Source organism: Chlorocebus sabaeus, unplaced genomic scaffold, assembly GCF_047675955.1.
Source record: "Chlorocebus sabaeus isolate Y175 unplaced genomic scaffold, mChlSab1.0.hap1 unalloc_scaffold_428, whole genome shotgun sequence".
In the NCBI taxonomy this organism is placed as follows: Eukaryota; Metazoa; Chordata; class Mammalia; order Primates; family Cercopithecidae; genus Chlorocebus; species Chlorocebus sabaeus.
This window is the reverse complement of record NW_027327735.1, coordinates 93,232-115,556: the sequence shown is the minus strand read 5'-3', so window position 1 is coordinate 115,556 and position 22,325 is coordinate 93,232. Positions and strand designations below refer to the sequence as shown.

General features: G+C 41.2%; 1 long non-coding RNA gene across 1 annotated transcript; it reads right to left on the bottom strand.

The window, feature by feature from the left end:
* Positions 1-4,780: 4,780 nt before the first annotated feature.
* LOC140711266 (uncharacterized) lies at positions 4,781-14,228 on the bottom strand. Its single transcript, XR_012092424.1, has 3 exons — positions 13,529-14,228; positions 6,536-6,769; positions 4,781-4,887 (listed from the first exon to the last, which is right to left on the bottom strand). It is a non-coding gene; the product is annotated as an uncharacterized lncRNA (long non-coding RNA).
* Positions 14,229-22,325: the final 8,097 nt, after the last annotated feature.

The following is a 22,325-nucleotide window of genomic DNA, read 5'->3' as shown; positions in this document are numbered from 1 at the left end:
GTGTGATATTATTTCTGAGGGGTCTGTTCTGTTCCATTGGTCTCTAGCTCTGTTTTGGTACCAGTACCATGCTGTTTTGGTTACTGTAGCCTTGTAGTATAGTTTGAAGTCAGTCAGTGTGATGACTCCAGCTTTGTTCTTTTGACTTAGGATTGTCTTGGCAATGTGGGCTCTTTTTTGCTTCCATATGAACTTTAAAGTAGTTTTTTCCACTTCTGTGCAGAAAGTCACTGGTAGCTTAATGGGGATGGCATTGAATCTATAAATTACCTTGCACAGTATGGCCATTTTCACTATATTGATTCTTCCTATCCATGAGCATGGAATGTATGGAATGTTCTCCCATTTGTTTCTGTCCTCTTTTATTTCATTGAGCAGTGGTTTGTAGTTCTCCTTGAAGAGGTCCTTCACATCCCTTGTAAGTTAGATTCCTAGATATTTTATTCTCTTTGAAGCAATTGTGAATGGGAGTTCACTTATGATTTGGTTCTCTGTTTGTCTGTCATTGGTGTATAAGAATGCTTGTGATTTTTGCAAATTGATTTTGTATCCTGAGACTTTGCTGAAGTTGCTTATCAGCTTAAGGAGATTTTGGGCTGAGAGGATGAGGTTTTCTAAGTATACAATCATGTCATCTGCAAACAGGGACAATTTGACTTCCTTTTTTCCTAATTTCATACCCTTTATTTCTTTCTCTTGCCTGGTAGCCCTGGCCAGAAGTTCAACACTATGTTGAATAGGAGTGGTGAAAGAGGGCATCCCTGTCTTGTGCTAGCTTTCAAGGGGAATGCTTCCAGTTTTTGCCTATTCAATATGATATAGGCTGTGGGTTTGTCATAAATAGCTCTTATTATTTTGAGATATGGTCCATCAATTCTGAATTTATTAAGTTTTTAGCATGAAGAGCTGTTGAATTTTGTCAAAGGCCTTTTCTGCATCTATTGAGATAATCATGTGGTTTTTGTCTTTGGTTCCGTTTATATGCTGGATTACGTTATTGATTTGTGTATGTTGAACCAGTCTTGCATCCCAGGGATGAAGCCCACTTGATCATGGTGGATAAGCTTTTTGAAGTGCTGTGGATTTGGTTTACCAGTATTTTATTGAGGATTTTTGCATGGATGTTCATCAGGGATATTGGTCTAAAATTCTCTTTTTTTTGTTGTGTCTCTGCCAGGCTTCGGTATCAGGATGATGTTGGCCTTATAAAATGGGTTAGGGTGGATTCCCTCTTTTTCTATTGATTACAATAGTTTCAGAAGGAATGGTACCAGCTCCTCCTTGTACCTCTGGTAGAATTCGGCTATGAATCTTTCTGGTCCTGGACTTTTTCGGTTGGTAGGCTATTAATTATTGCCTCAATTTCAGAGCCTGTTATTGGTCTATTCAGGGATTCAACTTCTTCCTGGTTTAGTCTTGGGAGAATGTATGTGTCCAGGAATTTATCCATTTACTCTAGGTTTTCTAGCTTATTTATGTAGAGGTGTTTTTAGTATTCTCTGATGGTACTTTGTATTTCTGTGGGGTCAGTGGTGATATCCCCTTTATCATTTTTTTATTGCATCTATTTGATTCTTCTCTCTTTTCTTCTTTATTAGTCTTGCTAGCTGTCTATCAATTTTGTTAATCTTTTCAAAAAACCAGCTTCTGGATTCATTGACTTTTTGGAGGGTTTTTGGTGTCTCTGTCTCCTTCAGTTCTGCTCTGATCTTAGTTATTTCTTACCTTCTGCTAGCTTTTGAATGTGTTTGCTCTTGCTTCTCTAGTTCTTTTAGTTGTGATATTAGGATGTCAATTTTAGATCTTTCCTGCTTTCTCTTGTGGGCATTTATTGGTATAAATTTTGCTCTACACACTGCTTTAAATGTGTCCAGAGATTCTGGTATGATGTATCTTTGTTCTCATTCGTTTCAAAGAACATCTTTATTTCTGCCTTCATTTCGTTATGTAACCAGTAGTCATTCCGGAGCAGGTTGTTTAATTTCCATTTAGTTGAGCAGTTCTGATTGAGTTTCTTAATCCTGAGTTCTTGTTTGATTGCACTGTGGTCTGAGAGACAGTTTGTTATAGTTTCTGTTCTTTTATATTTCCTGAGGAGTGCTTTACTTCCAACTATGTGGTCAATTTTGGAATAAGTGCGAGGTGGTGTTGAGAAGAATGTATATTCTGTTGGTTTGGGGTGGAGAGTTCTGTAGATGTCTATTAGGTCTGCTTGGTGCAGAGTTGGGTTCAATTCCTGTATATCCTTAACTTTCTGTCTCATTGATCTGTCTAGTGTTGACAGTAGGGTATTAAAGTCTCCCATTATCATTGTGTGGGAGTCCAAGTCTCTTTGTAAGTCTCTAAGGACTTGCTTTATGAATCTGGGTGCTCCTGAATTGGGTGCATATATATTTTGGATAGTTAGCTCTTCTTATTGAATTGATCCATTTACGATTGTGTAATGGCCTTCTTTGTCTCTTTTGATCTTTCTTGGTTTAAACTCTGTTTTATCAGCGACTAGGATTGCAACCCCTGCCATTTTTTGTTTTCCATTTGCTTGGTAGATCTTCCTCCATCCCTTTATTTTGAGCCTATGTGTGTCTCTGCACGTGAGATGGGTCTCCTGAATACAGCAAACTGATGGGTTTTGTCACCACCAGGCCTGCCCTACAAGAGCTCCTGACTCTTTATCCAACTTGCCAGTCTGTGTCTTTTAATTGGAACATTTAGCCCATTTACATTTAGGTTAATATTGTAACATGTGAACTTGATCCTGTCACTATGATGTTAGCTGGTTATTTTGCTCATTAATTGATGCAGTTTCTTCCTAGCATTGATGGTCTTTACATTTTGGCATGTTTTTGCAGTGGCTGGTACCGGTTGTTCATTTCTATGTTTAGTGCTTCCTTCAGGAGCTCTTGTAGGGCAGGACTGGTGGTGACAAAATCTCTCAGCGTTTGCTCGTCTGTAAGGATTTTATTTCTCCCTCACTTATAAAACTTAATTTGGCTGGATATGAAATTCCGGGTTGAAAATTCTTTTCTTTAAGAAAGTTTAATATTGCCCCACCCCCCCTTCTGGCTTGTAGAGTTTCTGCCAAGAGATCCACTCTTAGTCTAATGGGCTTCCCTTTGTGCATAACCCGACCTTTCTTTCTGGCTGCCCTTAACATTTTTTCCTTCATTTCAACTTTGGTGAATCTGACAATTATGTGTCTTGGAGTTGCTCTTCTAGAGGAGTATCTTTGTGGCATTCTCTGTATTTCCTGAATTTGAATGTCAGCCTGCCTTGCTAGGTTGGGTGAGTTCTGGATGATATCCTGCAGAATGTTTTCCAACTTGGTTCCATTCTCCCCTTCACTTTCAGGTTCACAAATCAGACGTAGATTTTGCCTTTTCCCATATTCCCATAGTTCTTGGAGGCTTTGTTCATTTCTTTTTACTCTTTTTTCTCTAAACTTCTCTTCTCACTTCATTTTATTCATTTGATCTTCAATCACTGACGCCCTTTCTTCCAGTTGACCGAGTCGGTTACTGAAGCTTGCGCATTTGTCATGTAGTTCTCATGTCATGGTTTTCAGCTCTCTCAGGTCATTTAAGGACTTCTTTATATTGGTTATTCTAGTTAGCCATTCAGGAAATCTTTTTTCAAGGTTTTTAGCTTCTTTGCTATGGGTTCGAACTTCCTCCTTTAGCTTGGAGAAGTTTGATCGTCTGAAGCCTTCTTCTCTCAACTCGTCAAAGTCATTCTCTGTTCAGCTTTGTTCCATTGCTGGAGAGGATCTGCATTCCTTTGGAGGGGGAGTGGTGCTCAGATTTTTAGAATTTTCAGTTTTTCTGCACTTCTTTTTCCCCATCTTTGTGGTTTTATCTACCTTTGGTCTTTGATGATGTTGATGTACAGATGGGGTTTTGGTGTGGATGTCCTTTCTGTTTGTTTGTTAGCTTTCTTTCTAATAGTCATGACCCTCAACTGCAGGTCTGTTGGAATTTGCTCAAGGTCCACTCCAGACCCTGTTTGCCTGGGTGGCAGCAGTGGAGGCTGCAGAAGAGTGAATATTGCTGAACAGCAAATGTTTCTGCCTGATTATTCCTCAGGAAGCTTCATCTCAGAGGGGTACCCGGTTGTGTGAGGTATGGGGTGTCAATCTGACCCTAGTGGGGGTGTCTCCCAGTTAGACTACTCAGGGACCAGGGTCAGGGACCCACTTGAGCAGGCAGTCTTTCTGTTCTCAGATCTCAAACTCCGTGTTGGGAGAACCACTACTCTCTTCAAAGCTGTCAGACAGGGACATTTAAATCTGCAGAGGTTTCTGCTGTCTTTTGTTTGGCTATGCCCTCTCCCCAGAGGTGGAGTCTACAGAGGCAGGCAGGCTTCTTTGAGCTGTGGCGGGCTCCACCCAGTTCGAGCTTCCCCACCACTTTGTTTACCTACTCAAGCCTCAGCAATGGCGAGCGCCCCTCCCCCAGCCTTGCAGCCTCCTTGCAGTTAGATCTTGGACTACTGGGCTAGCAATGAGGGAGGCTCTGTGGGCGTGGGACTCTCCAAGCCAGATGCGGGATATAATCTCCTGGTGTGACGTTTGCTGAGACCCTTGATAAAGGACAGTGTTAGGGTGGGAGTAACCCAATTTTCCAGGTGCTGTGTATCACAGTTTCCCTTGGCTAGGAAAGGGAATTCCCTTCCCCCTTGCACTTTCTGGGTAAGGTGAAGGCTCACCCTGCTTCGGTTGCTCTGTGTGCTGCATTCACTGTCCTGCCCCCACTGTCCAACAAGCCCCAGTGAGATGAACCCGGTACCTCAGTTGGAAATGCAGAAATCACCCGTCTCCTGTGTCACTCACGCTGGGAGCTGGAGGCTGGATCTGTTCCTATTCGGCCATCTTGGAACTGCCTCTCATCGCTCCTTTAATGAACAAAAGGTTTTAGCTTAGTTATCTTCCTATTTGTCAAGTTTTTCTGATTTTGACTTTTCAAAATATGCTGTCATATACAAGAAACTCTTGGATATAAAATTCCATGAATATTTCTCTTTTCTTGCACTCATAACTTCGGTGGATGTCATCAATTAATCTCTGGGTTATAGCATGTTTTCTTGAAAGTGTTCTGTAGTCTATTTTGGGCATTGAGAATTTCATCAAACTTCAGTGAATATTTCTACAAATTGAAGGCATAGTCCCTTTTGATGCTTTATTATTTGCATATATTGCTTCCACAAGACCATTTCATGCAAAGACTTGTCTTGTCCTCACAGCCAGATCATTACAACGTGATATAGAATCAATTGGTCAAAAATGGGAAGGTTATCTCTGGAATGTCAATTTGACTCCATTGATCTCTCCATTTTAATTAAGACACAATATGCTGTGTTAATTACATAACATCGCTACACATTCTCAAATCAGAAAATGTAGTTCCAACTTCTTGTAGTTCAATCGTGGAAAGAATGATCTTATCTCCCAGATGCACATGCTTGGAAGTACTTCTCAACACACACAGTCACATCCAGACACAAAGATACAAATACACACACAGACACAAACTGTTTAATATGTATACAATTGTTAACTGGCATTGTTTTACATGAAATAAGGCAAATGTGTAGCCACTGTCCTAACCCAGTTCCACTCCTATCATATTTGCCCATAACACTGATTAGTAAATCTGATTCAACTGTTCTATAATCACAATTTAAGCTGTGTCCATTAAATTCCCAGAGGAATACAAAAGAATACAACCTAAGACACAAAACTTAATTGACTGCTGATATTTCATTGGGAAATTGGGTAATTGATGGGTAAATGTAGTGGAACTAGTGGGTGGGCATTAGTTATATAAGGGGTGAAGCAGCAAGATACTTCATTATTAAAAGGTGTTTGAAAGAAATTGAAACACAGGAGTGTGTGTATTCAGCTGAACTAAAATTAGAAAACCCAGAAATAAATCTCACTTGGGGTGTTAAAAAATGGCATTAGGGGAGATTCTGGGTCAATCGTCCAACTGTGCAAACTGGATCTTGGAAGCAGGATCCCTTTCCTGCAATGAGCCTTGTTTATTGGTGGTGGTGTTTCAGTGGAAACGATTTTGGAGAATGGCCCCTTCCTTTTGTGTATCTGCTGATTAGATTTCATGGCTGATTAGATTTCATGGGAAATCTGGGGTTTTAAACTCTATTTAAATGTTAACATAATTCATTCAAATGACAAAAAATCAACAGGTTCTTTGATGTGGAATCATCACAGATCCCTTTCTTCTTAGGTACAGTTATTAAAGTTGACAATTAGTGAAACAATTATGGAGAATGGCCCCTTCCTTTAGTGTATTTGCTGATTAGATTTAATGGTACATTTATCATTAGGTATAGTGATCAAAGTTGACCTACCCAAGAGTAGAGATGTCCAGGACAGAACTCAGGACTCTGTAGAATCACAGAATCTTGGATGCAACACTGTTCAAGCACATAAATATGCTCATTCAGAGTGTTTCGGTGTGACGTGTGTGTGAATTGCAGTGTAATGAGCATGACACGCAGACAGGTTATCAAGTGGACTCACCTCAAAATCAGTTATGGGCATTACAGAACACTGATGCCAAGCTCCCGGATCCAGAGGAAAGAAACTCCAGCATCCTGTGTAAAGCCACGGCATCTGGATTTCTCATGCTTCTGGGGATCATGCCCCTGAAAATAGTGACTCCTTCCTCCTTGTGGAGCATCTTTCTCAGCAGCGCTCATTTCTTCTTCCAGGACTCTGTCCAACAGAAAGGGGAAGCCTTCTGATAGAGCACACCTGACCCATGAAAAGAAAAGGGAAAGAAAGGAGGCCAAAGGTCACACTCTCCTCATTCCACCAGCCTCCCTAAAATCTTCCTGATTTCATGGGCCCTGAGACCGGGGATGCTTCTGTACACCTCGAGGCCTTGGCGCCTGGCCTAAATTCTATTCTCTTTCTCATTATCTGAAAAATTTTAAGAAAATCCCTAGAGTCAGGATCTTTATTCCTAGTAAGCCAAAAGTCCCAAAGAAACACCCAAATTCTGTCCCTCTTAGTTTGGGAAACAAGTCTACCTTCATCAGCATGACATTTTCCACCAAATGTGGTAACTGCAAGTCCACCACACAATGCTTAACTGGAATTGGAAGCAACATCTCAGACGATGAAAAATACATGCAAGAATCCCTAAGACAAATGGTTTATTTTTCCCTTTCTTACTAAAACAACTGCCAGTATTAACAATGGTATGCAAATCTCTTTTAGATGCCCTGCTTTTAAATCTCTATGTTTCTTCCTGAGACAGGGACTCACTCCCATCACCCAGGCATTTACAGTGTTTAATTCTGGTTATATGCTACTCTCAAATTTACAACTATTTATTTCATCTCTCTCAAATGTTGATCCATTATCACATACGTATTAAAATATTATCTCCCATGCTGCGTGATATATTATTTTTATATTCATCCTTTCTTAAATGAACCAAAGGTTTTAGTTGGATTAGATTGTGATTAGTTAAGTTTTCTGATTTCATGATTTCTTAAATTGTGGTCATATGACCTCAATCACTGGAAATAGAATGTCATGAGTATTTCTCTTTACTTGCAATCATAAATACAGGGAATGTCATCAATTGGTATGTCGGTGATTGCATGATTTCCTGAAAGTCTTTCACAGTCTAATTTGGGCACTGAGTATTTCGTCTAAGTTCAGTGCATGTTTCCAACACTTGATGCTTTATGATTTGGGTATATAGCTTCCACAAGAGCATTTCCTGCAAAGACATGTCTTGGTTCCCACTGGTAAGTCATTTCACTCGAACACAGAATCAATAGGCTGAACATGGAAAGGTTATCGCTAGAATACTTATTAGACTGCACAGATCTCTTCTTTAATATTAAGGAAACAAATACACTGTGTTATTAACTGTACTTCATTGATGATTCTCAAGTCAGAAAGTACAGGTCTGACTTCCTGTCCTTCAATTCCTGAAAGGATGATCGTATCAGCCAAAAGCACATAGTTAGAAGCACATTGCATCTTAAACACACACACACCCAGACATATAAACAAGCACAAAGAAACACTCACATGGGCATAATTCCGCATGCCCACAAGCTCACGCAAGCAAACACATACACACAAACACACGCATTGTTTCGTGAGGACAGAATTATTCCCTAGCACTGTTTTAAGTAAACTAACGGATTCCCCAGGAGTTTTAAGTGAACTCCCTGGGGAATAAAAGGGGACACACCCTATGACTCATTCTTTAACTGAGTGCTGATATTGGATTGGTGGACCGTGTACCTGATGGGTGGGTGGGGTGTTTGCGGTAGGCAGGGGTTAGTTATATAGGGGCTGATGCAGTCAAATGGCGCGTCATTTGAAGACTCTTTCGGAAGAGATAGCGTCTTTCTGCAACGTGCGGTCCCAGCAGAAAAAGTTTGTGATCCTTGCTCCTGGCAACATGGAGACCGATTCACTCCACTTGGGAGGTGAGTGGCAGTTCAACCACTTTTCAAAACTCACATCTTCTCGGCCAGATGCAGCTTTTGCTGAAATCCAGTGGACTTCTCTACCTGAGAAGTCACCACTGTCATCTGAGACCCATGTCAACCTCTGTGATGGTTTGGTTCCTGTGGCAAGACAGCCTGCCCCCGGAAAGAAGCTTCCTCTCAGTAGCAGGAGACCTGCTGCGGTGGGGGCTGGGCTCCAGAATATGGGAAATACTTGCTACATGAATGCTTCCCTGCAGAGCCTGACATACACACCACCCCATGCCAACTACATGCTGTCCCGGGAGCACTCTTAACTTTGTCATCGTCACAAGTGCTGCATGCTGTGTACGATGGAAGCTCACATCACACGGGCCCTCCACTGTCCTGGCCACATCATCCAGCCCTCACAGGCATTGGCTACTGGCTTCCATCAAGGCAAACAGGAAGATGCCCATGAATTTCTGATGTTCATTGTGGATGCCATGAAAAAGGCACGTCTCCCCGGGCACAAGCAAGTAGATCATGACTCTGAGGACACCACCCTCATCCACCAGATATTTGGAGGCTGCTGGAGATCTCAAATCAAGTGTCTCCACTGCCAGGGCATTTCGGACACCTTTGGCCCTTACCTGGACATTGCCCTGGATATACAAGCAGCTCAGAGTGTGAAGCAAGCTTTGGAACAGGTGGTGAAGCCCGAAGAACTCAATGGAGAGAATGCCTATCATTGTGGTCTTTGTCTCCAGAAGGCGCCTGCCTACAAGGCATTCACCCTACACACTTCTGCCAAGGTCCTCATCCTTGTATTGAAGAGATTCTCCAATGTCACAGGCAACAAACTTGCCAAGAATGTGCAATACCCTGAGTGCCTTGACATGCAGCCATACATGTCTCAGCAGAACACAGGACCTCTTGTCTATGTCCTCTATGCTGTGCTGGTCCACGCTGGGTGGTGTTGTCACAACGGACATTACCTCTCTTATGTCAAAGCTCCAGGAAGCCAGTGGAATAAAATGGATGACGCCGAGGTCACTGCCTGTAGCATCGCTTCTGTCCTGAGTCAACAGGCCTATGTCCTCTTTTACATCCAGAAGAGTGAACTGGAAAGATGCAGTGAGAGTGTGTCAATAGGCAGGGAACCAGGAGCCCTTGGCGCTGAACACAAAGACAGGTGAGCAACGCAAGGAGAGCTCCAGAGAGAACCCTGCCTCCAGGTACCTGACTTGGAGGAGCACTTGGTGGAAAGAGCCACTCAGGAAAGCACCTTAGACCACTGGAAGTTCCTCCAAGAGCAAAACAAAACCAAGCCTGACTTCAACGTCAGAAAAGTCGAATGTACCCTGCCTCCCAATGTGCTTGTGATTCATCCATCAAAATACAAGAGTGGGATGAACAACCATCATCCTGAACAGCAAAGTTCCCTGCTGAACCTCTCTTCAAGGAACCTGACACCTCAGGAGTCCATGAACACTGACACACTCACTTCTCTGCAAGGGAGGACCAGGAGATCCAAAGGGAGGAACAAATACAGCAAGAGGGCTCTGTTTGTGTGCCAGTGATCTCAGGAAAAGTCTCCACCCAAACGCAGGAGTGCATGCGCACACACACTGACACACACACACATACACGTACACACACACACACCCACGAGGGGGTTCGTGCGTGCACACACACACACCATCACATCACATACACAGTCAATCCGACATAAAGTAATGAGGAGCCCAGGTTTCTGTCTACACAAGAGGGACAACTGGATAGTGATGGCTGCGTTTCAGGATGAACCCAGACATGGGAAACATCGAGTTTTGCAGTCGTGAGTCTTCTGAACCTGTGGAGGCAGTGTCTGTGTGTTTGTGTTCATGGTAGATGACATTCAGTGTGAATTTCTGAATAGGACATATTGCAGTGTAGGGTTGCGCGTGAGGTTATTGCAGGGGACGGGGTTGACTATTTTCTCTTGGGGTGTGTTTCATTCATCAGTTGTTGGTGAGCACCAGAAGTTGAAATTTTGCGAACGTGGGACTTCTGTGGATCCTTCTCGCTACCTTGAGTAGTGGAAACTGGGACACATTTGAAGAGAGGAAGGATGTTCTTCTTTTGAACCTGCCTCACCGTTTTTACATTGCTTGTTGAATGGACCTCAGGCGCCCTAGGACTTGTGGCCTTGGTGGAACCCACAGAATGCTGGAGACAGACAGACAGACACACTTGCCTATTGAATGCTGTCCATTTCCAATGAATTGAAGCAGAAAATCATCCCACTGGTATGTGAGTCATTTGGAAGTAAATCGTATTGATAATCAAGGAAATCAAACACAGGAGCGTGTGTGTATTCAACTAAAATAAAAGCAGTAAGCACTGAAATAAAACTCATTTGATGTGTATCAAAATGGCATTTGGGAGATTCCGGGTCAATCGTCCAGCTGCGAAAGGTGCATCTCCGAAGCATAGTCCCTGACCTGCAATGAGACTTGTTCATCCGAGGTGGTGTTGCAGTGGAAATGATTGTGGGAAATGGCCCCTTCCTTTTGTGTATTCGCCAATTGGATTTCAGGCTCCATTTCTCGTTCAGTAGAGTGATCCAAGTTGACCAACCAGAGAGTAAAGATGTCCAGGGCATAACTCAGGGCTCCGTACAACCACAGAATCTTGGGTGCAACCCTGCTCAAGCACACTAATGTGCGTATTAACAGTGTCTCTGTGTGACGTGTGTGTAAACTACAGTGTGATGAGCATGACTGGCAGACAGGTGATCCATTGGGCTCACCTGAAAATCAGTTATGAGCATGAAAGAACACCGATGCCCAGGTCCCGGCTTCAGACGTAACACCCTCCAGTGTCTTGTGTGAAGCCACGGCATCTGGACTGCTCATGCTTCTGGGGATCATTCTCCTGAAAATGGTGGCTCCTTTCTCCCTGTGGAGCAACTCTCTAAGCAGCGCTTCTTTCCCCCCACAGGACTCTTCATCGAGCACGGGAAGCCTTCTGAATGAACACACCTGGCCCATGAAAGACAATGGAAAGAAACGGGGCCAAAGGTCACAGTCCTCTCATTCCACCATCCTCCCTAAAATCATCCTGATTTCATGGGCCCTGAGGCCAGCATGTTTCTTTACACCTCGAGGCCTTGGCGCCGGGCCTAAATTCTGCCCCGTTTCTCACTCTCTAAGACATTTTGACAAAATCCCTGGAGCCAGGATCTTCATTCCTGGTAAGCCAAAGGACATGAAGACACACCCAAATTCTGCCCCTCCTAGTTTGGGGAGCATGTCTACGTTCATCAGCTTTACATTTTGCACCAAATGTGGGAACTACCAGTCCACCACACAATGCCTAACTGGAAACGGAGGCAACATCCCAGATCCTGAGCAATCCATGCAAGAATACATGAGATAAATGCCTTCTTTTCGCCTTTTCCTACTGAAACACGGGCCAGTAGTAACAATGGTGTACAAACCTCTGTTTCACTCCCTGCTTTTAAATCTCTCTGTTTCTTTCTTCTTGAGACAGGGCGCTCCACTCCCGTCACCCAGGCTTTTCCAGTGTTTAATTCTGGTTGTTTGCTTTTGTCAAATTTACAACTTTTTATTGCATCTCTCTCAAATGTTGATCCATTATCACATACATATGAAAATGTCATCTCCCATGCTGTGTGATATGTGGTTTTTGTTTTCATCCTTTGTTAAAGGAATCGAAGGTTTTAGCTGGCGTACCTTCTGATTACTCAAGTTTCTTGATTTCATGATTTCTTAAACTGCCATTGTATGTCCCCAACCACCGGAAATAGAATGTCACGAGTATTTGTCTCTTCTTGCAATCATAAATTTGGGGAATGTCATCAATCAGCCTCTCAGTGACTGCATGATTACCCGAAAGTCTTTCACCGTCTAAATTGTGCGTTGAGTATTTCGTCTAACTTCAGTGCATGTTTCCAACACTCGATGCTTTCTGATTTGGGTATCTAGCTCCCACCAGACCACTTCTTGCAAAGACTTATCTTGTTCTCCACTGGCAAGTCATTTCACTCGGATATAGAATCAAGAGGCTGAACATGAAAAGGTTATCACTGGAATGTCTATTGGATTTGCCGGATCCCTACACACACACACGCACACAAGTGTACAGTCATTCCTACATAACATAATGTGGTCCTCAGGTTTTTGTCTATGTAAAAGGGACAACTGGTTAGTGATGGCCGCATTTCAAGATGATCCCATATCTAATATATTCTTGTGGAGTTGTGAGTATTCTGATCATGTGAAGGGACTGTCTCTGTGCATGTGTTTTCACAGTAGATGACATCCTGTGTGAATAGCTGTATACTACATTTTGAGGTGTAGGTTTTCCCCTCAGTGTACTCGATGAATTTGAATTTATTATTCTGTCTTGGTTTGTTTTGATTAGTCAATTGGTAGTCAAGAGTAGGTGAAATTTTGCTAAAGTGGGATATAGGTGAATCATTCTCGTGAATGTGAATAATTGAGACTGGGATGCATTTGTAACATTGGAAGGGTGTTCTTACTTTTTATTCCAACTTTTTTTGCTTTTGTTTTCAACTGACCTCAGGTGCCCTGGGTAGAACCTATTTAATTCTTGGAACAGACAAACAGATGCTGCTAATTTTATGGTATGAGTTTAAGTTTAATTTAAAGGGAAAATTTCCTCACCAGTATGTAATTCATTTCCAAATAAGTGTGAGTATGAAACTACAGTCAAATTAGAAAGTTCTTAAATAAACTGCATTTCATGAGTAAAGGATGGAATTTTCGGAAATTCTAGATCAACCATCCAGCTGTGAAATCTGTGTCTTTGAAGCAGTATCCCTGTCCTGAGAGTTGTTTTTCTCTGGTGGTATTTCAGTGTAAACTACTTTGGGGAATAGCCCCTTCACTTTTTATATTTGCTTCTTACTTTTCATTGTAAAGCTGTGTTTTTAAACTGTATTTAAATGTTAATAGAATGCATCCCAATAAAACATAACCAACAGATCTTCTCATTTCTAATCATCACAGATCAATCTCTTGTTAGTTATGGTGATCAGTTTACTTACCTGAGAGTAAATGACACCTGGGCAGAACACAGGGCTCCATAGAAGTACAGAATCTTGGGTCCAACCCTGTCCAAGCATCAAAATGTGTATATTAACAATGTGTCTGTGTGAATTGTGTGTCGAGTAAAGTGAGTTTAGTAAAACTTGCAGTAGATTATTAATTTGGCTCACTTTGTAATCAGTGAATGAGCTTTAAAGAGTATCAATGACCAGTGTCTACCCCCCAGAGATAAGAACTTCCAGTGTCTTGTGTGAAACCATGGCATCTGGATTGCTCATGATTCTGAAGATAATTCTGTCCCCCATGGTTTCAGAATCACTGCAGGAGGTGGAAACAGATAACACATCAGTCCCTTGCTCTCTCTGCTCTCTTCACTCAGAAAAAGTCTCACTGAGACCAAGGAAAATCCTATGGTTTCCTAGGAAGAAGGATTTTTCTCAGGAGAGAAAATGGTGGCTCCTTCCTCCCTGTTGAGCCTCTTCCTCAGGATTGCCCCTTTGTCTCTCCAGGACTCTGTTCATCAGACCTGAGATGCCCCCTAGTTGAGCACATCTGGCCTATGAACAAATAAGGGGAAGGAATGGTTCCAAAGACTGTACTATGCTCACTCCACCATCATCTCTGAAACTAACCTGACTTCATGAGCCCTGGGTCAGAAGCTGTTTCTTTATATCTCTAGGCTTTGCCTCACAGCCTAAACCCTGCCCCATTTCCTACATATTGTATATTTTGGCAAAACCTGTAGAGTCTAGATCTTTATTCCTGACAGGGAAAAGGGAGACACACCAGAATACTGTCCCTCTGAGACTGCAAGACATCTCAGCTTCCATCAACATGAAATTTTGCATCAAATACAGTTACTGTAGGTCCACCTCACAATGAGTAATGGAAGTTGAGACAACATCTCAGACCCTGTACAGTTTTTGGCCAAGCTCATTTAGTTTGGCAATGCTTTTACTCTATAAATCAGTTGTGAAAACACTTAGGATTCATATTATTTAGTCTTTTAATCAATCTGTTATTGTTTTCAATGTATTTACTACACTTTAGCTTAATATTTCTGATAAACTTTGTTGCAAAATTCTCAATATAATAGTGGCAAACCAAATCCAGCAATACATCAAAAAGCTTATCCACTAAGATCAAATCGGCCTCATCCCTTGGGTGCAAGGCTGGTTCAACATATGCAAATCAATAAATGTAATCCACCACATAAACAGAGCTAAAGACAAAAACCCCATGATTACTTCAGTTGACTCAGAAAAGGTCTTTGATAAAATTCAACATTCCTTTATGCTAAAAACTCTCATGAAACTAGGTATTGATGGAGCATGCCTCAAAATAATAAGAGCCATTTATGACAAACCCACAGTCATTATCATATTGAACAGGCAAAAGCTGGAAGTATTCCATTTGAAATTTGGCACAAGGCAAGGATGCCCTCTCACCACTCCTATTCAATATAGTGTTGGAAGTTCTGGCCAAGGCAATCAGGCAAGAGAAAGAATAAAGCATATTCAAACAGGAAAAGAGGAAGTCGGACTTTCTTTTCTTGCAGATGACATGATCCTATATCTATAAGATCTCATCACCTCAGCCCAAAAGATTCTTAAGCTACAAGCAACTTCAGCAAAGTCTCAAGATACAAAATCAGTGTGCAAAAGTCTCAAGCACTCTTATACACCAACAATAGACAAGAAGAGAGCCAAATCACAAATTAATTCACATTTACAATTGCTACAAAGAGTATAAAATACCTACCTAGGAATACAGCTAACAAGGCAAGTGAAGGACCTCTTCAAGGAGAACTACAAACCACTACTCAAGGAAATAAGAGAGGACACAAACAGATGGAAAAACATTCCATGCTCATGGGTAAGAAGAATCAATATCATGAAAATGGCCATACTTCCCAAAGTAATTCATAGATTCAATGCTATTCCCATAAACTACCATGGACATTTTTTACAAAATTAGAAAAAACTACTTCAGAATTCATATGAAACGAAAAAAGAGTCCATATACCCGGGACAATCCTAAGTAAAAATAACAAAGCTGGAGGCATCCTGTTACCTGACTTCAAACCATATTACAAGGCTACAGTAACCCAAACAGCATGGTAGTGGTACAAAACAGACACATAGACCAATGGAATGGAATGGAGATATCAGAAATAAGACTGCACATCTACAACCATTTTATTTTGGATGAAAACAAACAATGGGGAAAGGATTCCCTATTTAATAATAAATGGTGCTGGAAAAACTATCTAGACATATGCAGAAAACTGAAACTGGACCCCTTCCTTATACCTTATACAAAAGTGAACTGAAAATGGATTAAAGATTTAAATGTAAAACCCAAAACTATAAAAATCCAGCCCCATATAAAAGTGGGCAAAAACTGGGTGCAGTAGCTCATACCTGTAATCCCAGAAGTTTGGGAAGGTGAGGTGGGCGGATAACTTGAGGCCAGGAGTTCAAGATCAGCCTGGCTAACCTGGTGAAACTCAGTCTCTACTCAAAATACAATAAATTAGCCAGATGTGGTGGCAGGTGCCTGTAATCCCAACTACTCAGGAGGCTGAGACAGAAGAACCACCTGAATCTGGGAGGTAGAGGTTGCAGTGACCCGAGATTGTGCCACTGAACTCCACCCTGGGTGACACAGCAAGACTCTGTCTTAAAAAGTGAAAATAAAAATATTTTTAAAAGTGGGCAAAGGATATGAACAGACACTTATGCAGCCAACAAACATATGAAAAAAAAGCCCAACGTTACTGATCATTAGAGAAATACAAATCAAAACCACAGTGAGATGCCATCTCATGCCAGTCAGAATGGTGATTATTAAAAAGTCAAGAAACAACAGATGCTGGTGAGACTGTGGGGAAACAGGAACACTTTTACACTGTTGGAGTGAATGTAAATTCAAACGCTGTGGAAGACAGTGTGGTGATTTTTCAAAGACCTAGAATCAGAAATACCATTTGATCCAGCAATGCCATTACTGGGTATATACCCAAAGGAATATAAATTCTTGTTTTATAAAGATACTTGTATGCATATGTTCATTGCCACACTATTCACAATAGCAAAGACATGGAATCAACCCAAATGCCCATCAGTGACAGACTGGATACAGAAAATGTGATACATATACACCATGGAATACTATACAGCCATAAAAAGGAATGAGATCATGTCCTTTGCAAGGACATGGATGAAGCTGGGAGCCATTATTCTCAGCAAACTAATGCAGGAACAGAAAACCAAATACACATGTTCTCACTTATAAGTGGCAGATGAACAATGAGAAAACATAGACACAGGGAGGGGAACAACATACACTGGAGCCTGTCTGGGGGTAAGTGAGGAGGGAGTGCGTCCGAATAAATAGCTAATCCATGTGGGGCTGAATACCTAGGTTACGGGTTGATAGGTACAGCAAACCACCATCGCACACACTTACCTATGTAACAAACCTGCACGTCCTGCACATGTATCCTGGAACTTAAAATGAAATAAAATTTTTAAAAACTTTATTTTTTCTAAGTCGTGTTTGCAATTTTCAACGTGAACTTTCTAGTAGACATTTATCATATATAGAATTATATAGTTGATTTTTGAACAACTATGGTTCTGCCATTCTTTAAAATGCAAATTCTTTATGATTGTGTGTGTATATGTACACATATGTGTGTATATATATTTGTGTGTGTATATATACGTGTACGTGTGTGTGTGTGCATAGATAGATAGATAGATAGATAGATAGATAGATAGATAGATAATGCTCCTGGTCTTCTGTTTGAGTAGGCTGAGAAGGAGGAGGGGGAGGAGTGATTGTTCTTGCAGTCTCAGAGGTAGCTAGGTGGAAGAGAATCTGTACAAATGAACACATGAAGTTCTCATTTGTAAGTGTGAGTTAAATAATTGTACACCTGGACATAGAAGTGGAATGATAGACACTAGAGATCTGGAAGGGTGAGAGGGTGGGAGGGGCAAATAATAAACAATGGTTCAGATATCTGGATTCGTTGATCCCAAATGGTGTACAATTATTTCTCTTTAATTTGTGTCCATTTACCAGCAAGTTTGAGAGGAGTGAGCCAAGCTCAGAAAGGCATTCAGCTCTAAAATCAGATGTGCATGGCAATGGGCAGAAGTACCCTCTCCCTTTCTCAGAACAAATCCAAGCTTCCTTTATACCCCTTACCACAGGAAAGTTATCTTCCAAAATGTATTTCTGCTGGAGGCAAAACGTTTTATATTTTACGAAAAAAAAACTTGTAACTTGGTAAAACTTATAAATTAATATTGGAAAAACAGTAGGGCACTCTCTTTGGGACATAATCTTTGAGACACTTCAGCAGCATATACAGCTTGTAATTCGTCCTGAGAAAATCCAGATAGCATAAACTTGAGAATGTTCATGAGGAACGGAAAAGTACACATTTACTCACATATTTTACATTAAAGTTTATCAAGGGTAGAAATTAAAAAATCTGTTTTACTATGAATGTTCATATGAAAGTACAGACATTCACCTAAATTTTCCTGAAATTATTTAAAAATTAATTTGTCATTGGTAATAGAAACTTCCAAACATCTCCATTTTACAAGTCTCATTATCCATATTTTCTCTAAAATATTCAGAAGTAGAAAACAAAAATATAGATTAAAATAGCTCATATTTTTCCAATTTAAAATAATTGTTCAGTAACTGGGAAGAAAGGTTTACACAAATTGGAAATTCTGTATGTATATAGAAATTAATAAGATGAGAAAATTATGGCAAATAATAGGGGGCTTCAATAAGTTCATGCAAAATAACAATTATGAAAAAACTATGCATGAACTTTTAACTTTTGCATCAAAACCCACATATACTAGTTTATTTTAACTTTTTCTTATTTTTGAGACAGGGTTTCACTCCTCTCACCGAGGTTGCAGTGCAGTGGAGCAATCTTGGCTCAAAGTAACCTCTGTTTCCCAGGCTGAAGCGATTCTCCTGCCTCAGCCTTCCAAGTAGCTGGGACTTTGTCTGGTTAATTTTTGTATTTTTTGTAGAGGCTAATTTTTGTATTTTCTGTCGAGGCAGGGTTTTGCCATGTTGCCCAACCTCCCAAAGTGCAGGGATTACAGGCGTGAGCCACCATGCGCGGCCCTGTTTTAACATATGTGAACAGGATTTAAAACATCTGTCTGAAAAGAGCCACATGAATTCTGCCAAACTTGAATTCTGCCAAACCTGAAACAAGAACAAACATCAAATTTATGGTGAAGCTGGGGTACAAAAAACGGTGAAATAAATTATTCTTTAAGAAAAGTCTATGGGAAAAATGACCTGAAGGATCAGTCGTTTACAAAGGGATACCTGATTCTAAGAAGAGATAAGACAATGTTGAAGAGGAAGCCCACAGAGGAGGGGCATCCATTCCAATTTTTGAGAGAAAAAAAATTGTTTCTATGCCCTAATTGAGGAGAACTGACAATTAACGAGAGATATTATAGCCAACACCACAGACATCTCAATTGGTTCAGCTTACACAATACTGACTATAACGTGAAAGTTGAGAAACTTTACATTTGATGAGTCCCAAATACCCTTGTGCCTAGATCAGCTATGGACAAAAGTAGGCTATTAGTGACTATTTTGAACAAGCAGAATCAAGATCCTGAAGCATTATTTTGAAGAATTATAACAGGGAGTGAAACTGACTTTATCAATAGGATCCTGAAGGCAAAGCACAATTAAAACAATGGCTACCAAGAAGTAGAAGTGGTCCAGTCAAAGCAAAAGCAAACTTCTCAAAAGCAAAAGCCATAGAGGTTTTGGGGATGCTCAAGGCATTTTCCTTGTTGACATTCTGTAGGATCAAAGCACCATAATATTTGCTTAGTAGGAGAGTTCTTAGAGAAAATTAGCAAATACTTTTGCAGAAAAGTGCCCTGTAAAGCTTCACTAGAGAGTCCCTCTGCACCACAACAACACTTCTGTTCCTTCCTCTCATCAAACACCGGTAATTTTGAAAGAGTTTTCATGGGAAATTATTAGGCATCAACATTACAGTCCTGATTTGGTTTCTTCTGACCTTATTTTTCCTAATCTTAAAATAACTGTAAAGGGCACCCATTTTTCTTCAGTTAATAGTAGAAGACTGCATTGACATGGTTAAATTCCCATGACCCTCAGTTCTTTATCAATGGACTGAATGGTTGGGATCATCCCTTAATGCAGTGTCTTGACCTCAGTAGAGATTATATTGAGAAATAAAGTTGATATTTATATTTTTATTTTTAATTCCATTTTTCACTGGCATTTTTAAATCCCTTCACAATTCATGTTTGTCTCAAAGGTATTTAAATTTAGAAATCATATCAAGTGAGGTTGGTGCCACAATGGCCAAATAGGAACAGCTCCAGCCTCCAGCTGCCAGCGTGAGCAACACAGAAGATGGGTGATTTCTGCATTTCCAATTAAGGTACCGGGTTCATCTCACTGGGGCATGTTGGACAGTTGGTGCAGGACAGTGGGCGCAGCCCAACGAGTGAGAGCCAAAGCAGGGCAAGGCATCGCCTCACCTAGGAAGTGCAAGGGGGAAGGGAATTCCTTTTCCTAGCGAAGGGAAACTGTGACACAGAACACTGGAAAATTAGGTCACTCCCATCCAATACTGTGATTTACCAAGGGTCTTAGCAAACAGCACACCAGGAGATTATATCCCATGCCTGGTTCAGAGGGTCCCAAGCCCACAGAGCCTCTCTCATTGCTAGCAGAGCAGTCTGAGATCCAACTGCAAGGCAGCAGTGAGGCTGGGGGAGGGGTGCCCACCATTGCTGAGGCTTAAGTAGGTAAACAAAGCAGCCAGGAAGCTCGAACTGGGTGGAGCCCACTGCAGCTCAAGGAGGCCTGCCTGCCTCTGTAGACTCCACCTCTGGGGACAGGGCATAGCTAAACAAAAAGCAGCAGAAACCTCTGCAGATGTAAATGTCCCTGTGTGACAGCTTCAAAGAGAGTAGTGATTCTCCCAGCATGGAGGTTGGGATCTGAGAACTGACAGACTGCCTGCTCAAGTGGGTCCCTGACCCCCAAGTAGCCTAACTGGAGAGCCTAACTGGGAGGAGCCTACCTGGAGTGGACCTCAAGCGAACTCCAACAGATCTGAAGCTGAGGGTCCTGACTGTTAGAAGGAAAACTAACAAACAGAAATGACATCCGCACCAAAACCTCACCCATACATCACCATCATAAAGACCAAAGGTAGATAAAACCAGAAACAGGGGGAAAAAGCAGTGCAGAAAAGCTCAAAATTCAAAAAATCCGAGCACCTCTCCCCCTCCAAAGGAACGCAGCTCCTCACCAGCAACAGAACAAAGCTGGATGGAGAATGACTTTGACAAGTTGAGAGAGGAAGGCTTCAGTTGATCAAACTTCTCAGAGCTAAAGGAGGAACTACAAACCCAGCACAAAGAAACTAAAAACCTTGAAAAAAGATTTGACGAATGGATAACTAGAATAACCAATGCAGAGAAGTCCATAAACAACCTGATAGAGATGAAAACCATGATGCAAGAACTACATGACAAATGCACAAGCTTCAGTAACCGACTTGATCAACTGGAAGAAAGAGTATCAGAGATTGAAGATCAAATGAATCAAATGAAGCAAGAAGAGAAATTTAGAGAAGAAAGAGTAAAAAGAAATGAACAAAGCGTCCAAGAAATATGGGATTATGTGAAAAGACCAAATCTACATCTGATTGGTGTACCTGAAAGTGATGGGGAGAATGGAACCAAGTTGGAAAATACTCTGCAGGATATCATCCAGGAGAACTTCCCTAACCCAGCAAGGCAGGCCAACATTCAAATTCGGGAAATACAGAGGACGCCACAAAGATACTCCTCAAGAAGAGCAACTTCAAAACACATAATTGTCAGATTCACCAAAGTTGAAAAGAAGGAAAAAATGTTAAGGGCAGTCAGAGAGAAAGGTTACATTACCCACAAAGGGAAGCCCATCAGACTAACAGCAGATATCTTGGCAGAAACTCTACAAGCCAGAAGAGAGTGGGGGCTGATAGTCAACATTCTTAAAGAATTTTCAAACCAGAATTTCATATCCAGTCAACTAAGTTTCATAAGTGAAGGAGAAATAAAATCTTTTACAGACAAGCAAATGCTGAGAGATTCTGTCACCACCAGGCCTGCCCTACAAGAGTTCCTGAAGGAAGTACTAAACATGGAAAGGAACAAACAGTACTAACCATTGCAAAAACATGCCAACATGTAAAGACCATCGATGCTAGGAAGAAACTGCATCAACTAACGAGCAAAATAACCAGCTAACATCATCATGACAGGATCAAGTTCACACATAACAATATTAACCTTAAATGTAAATGGGTTAAATGCTCCAATTAAAAGACACAGACTGGCAAATTGGATAAAGAGTCAAGACCCATCAGTTTGCTGTATTCAGGAGACTCATCTCACGTGCAGAGACACACATAGGCTCAAAATAAAGGGATGGAAGAAGATCTACCAAGCAAATGGAAAACAAAAAAATGTCAGGGGTTACAATCCTAGTCTCTGATAATACAGACATTATACTACAAAGATCAAAAGAGACAAAGAAGATCATTACATAATGATAAAGGGATCAATTCAACAAGAAGAGTTAACTACCCTAAATATATATGCACCCAATACAGGAGCATCCAGATTCATAAAACAAGGCCTTAGAGACTTACAAAGAGAGTTAGACTCCCACACAATAATAGTGGGAGAATTT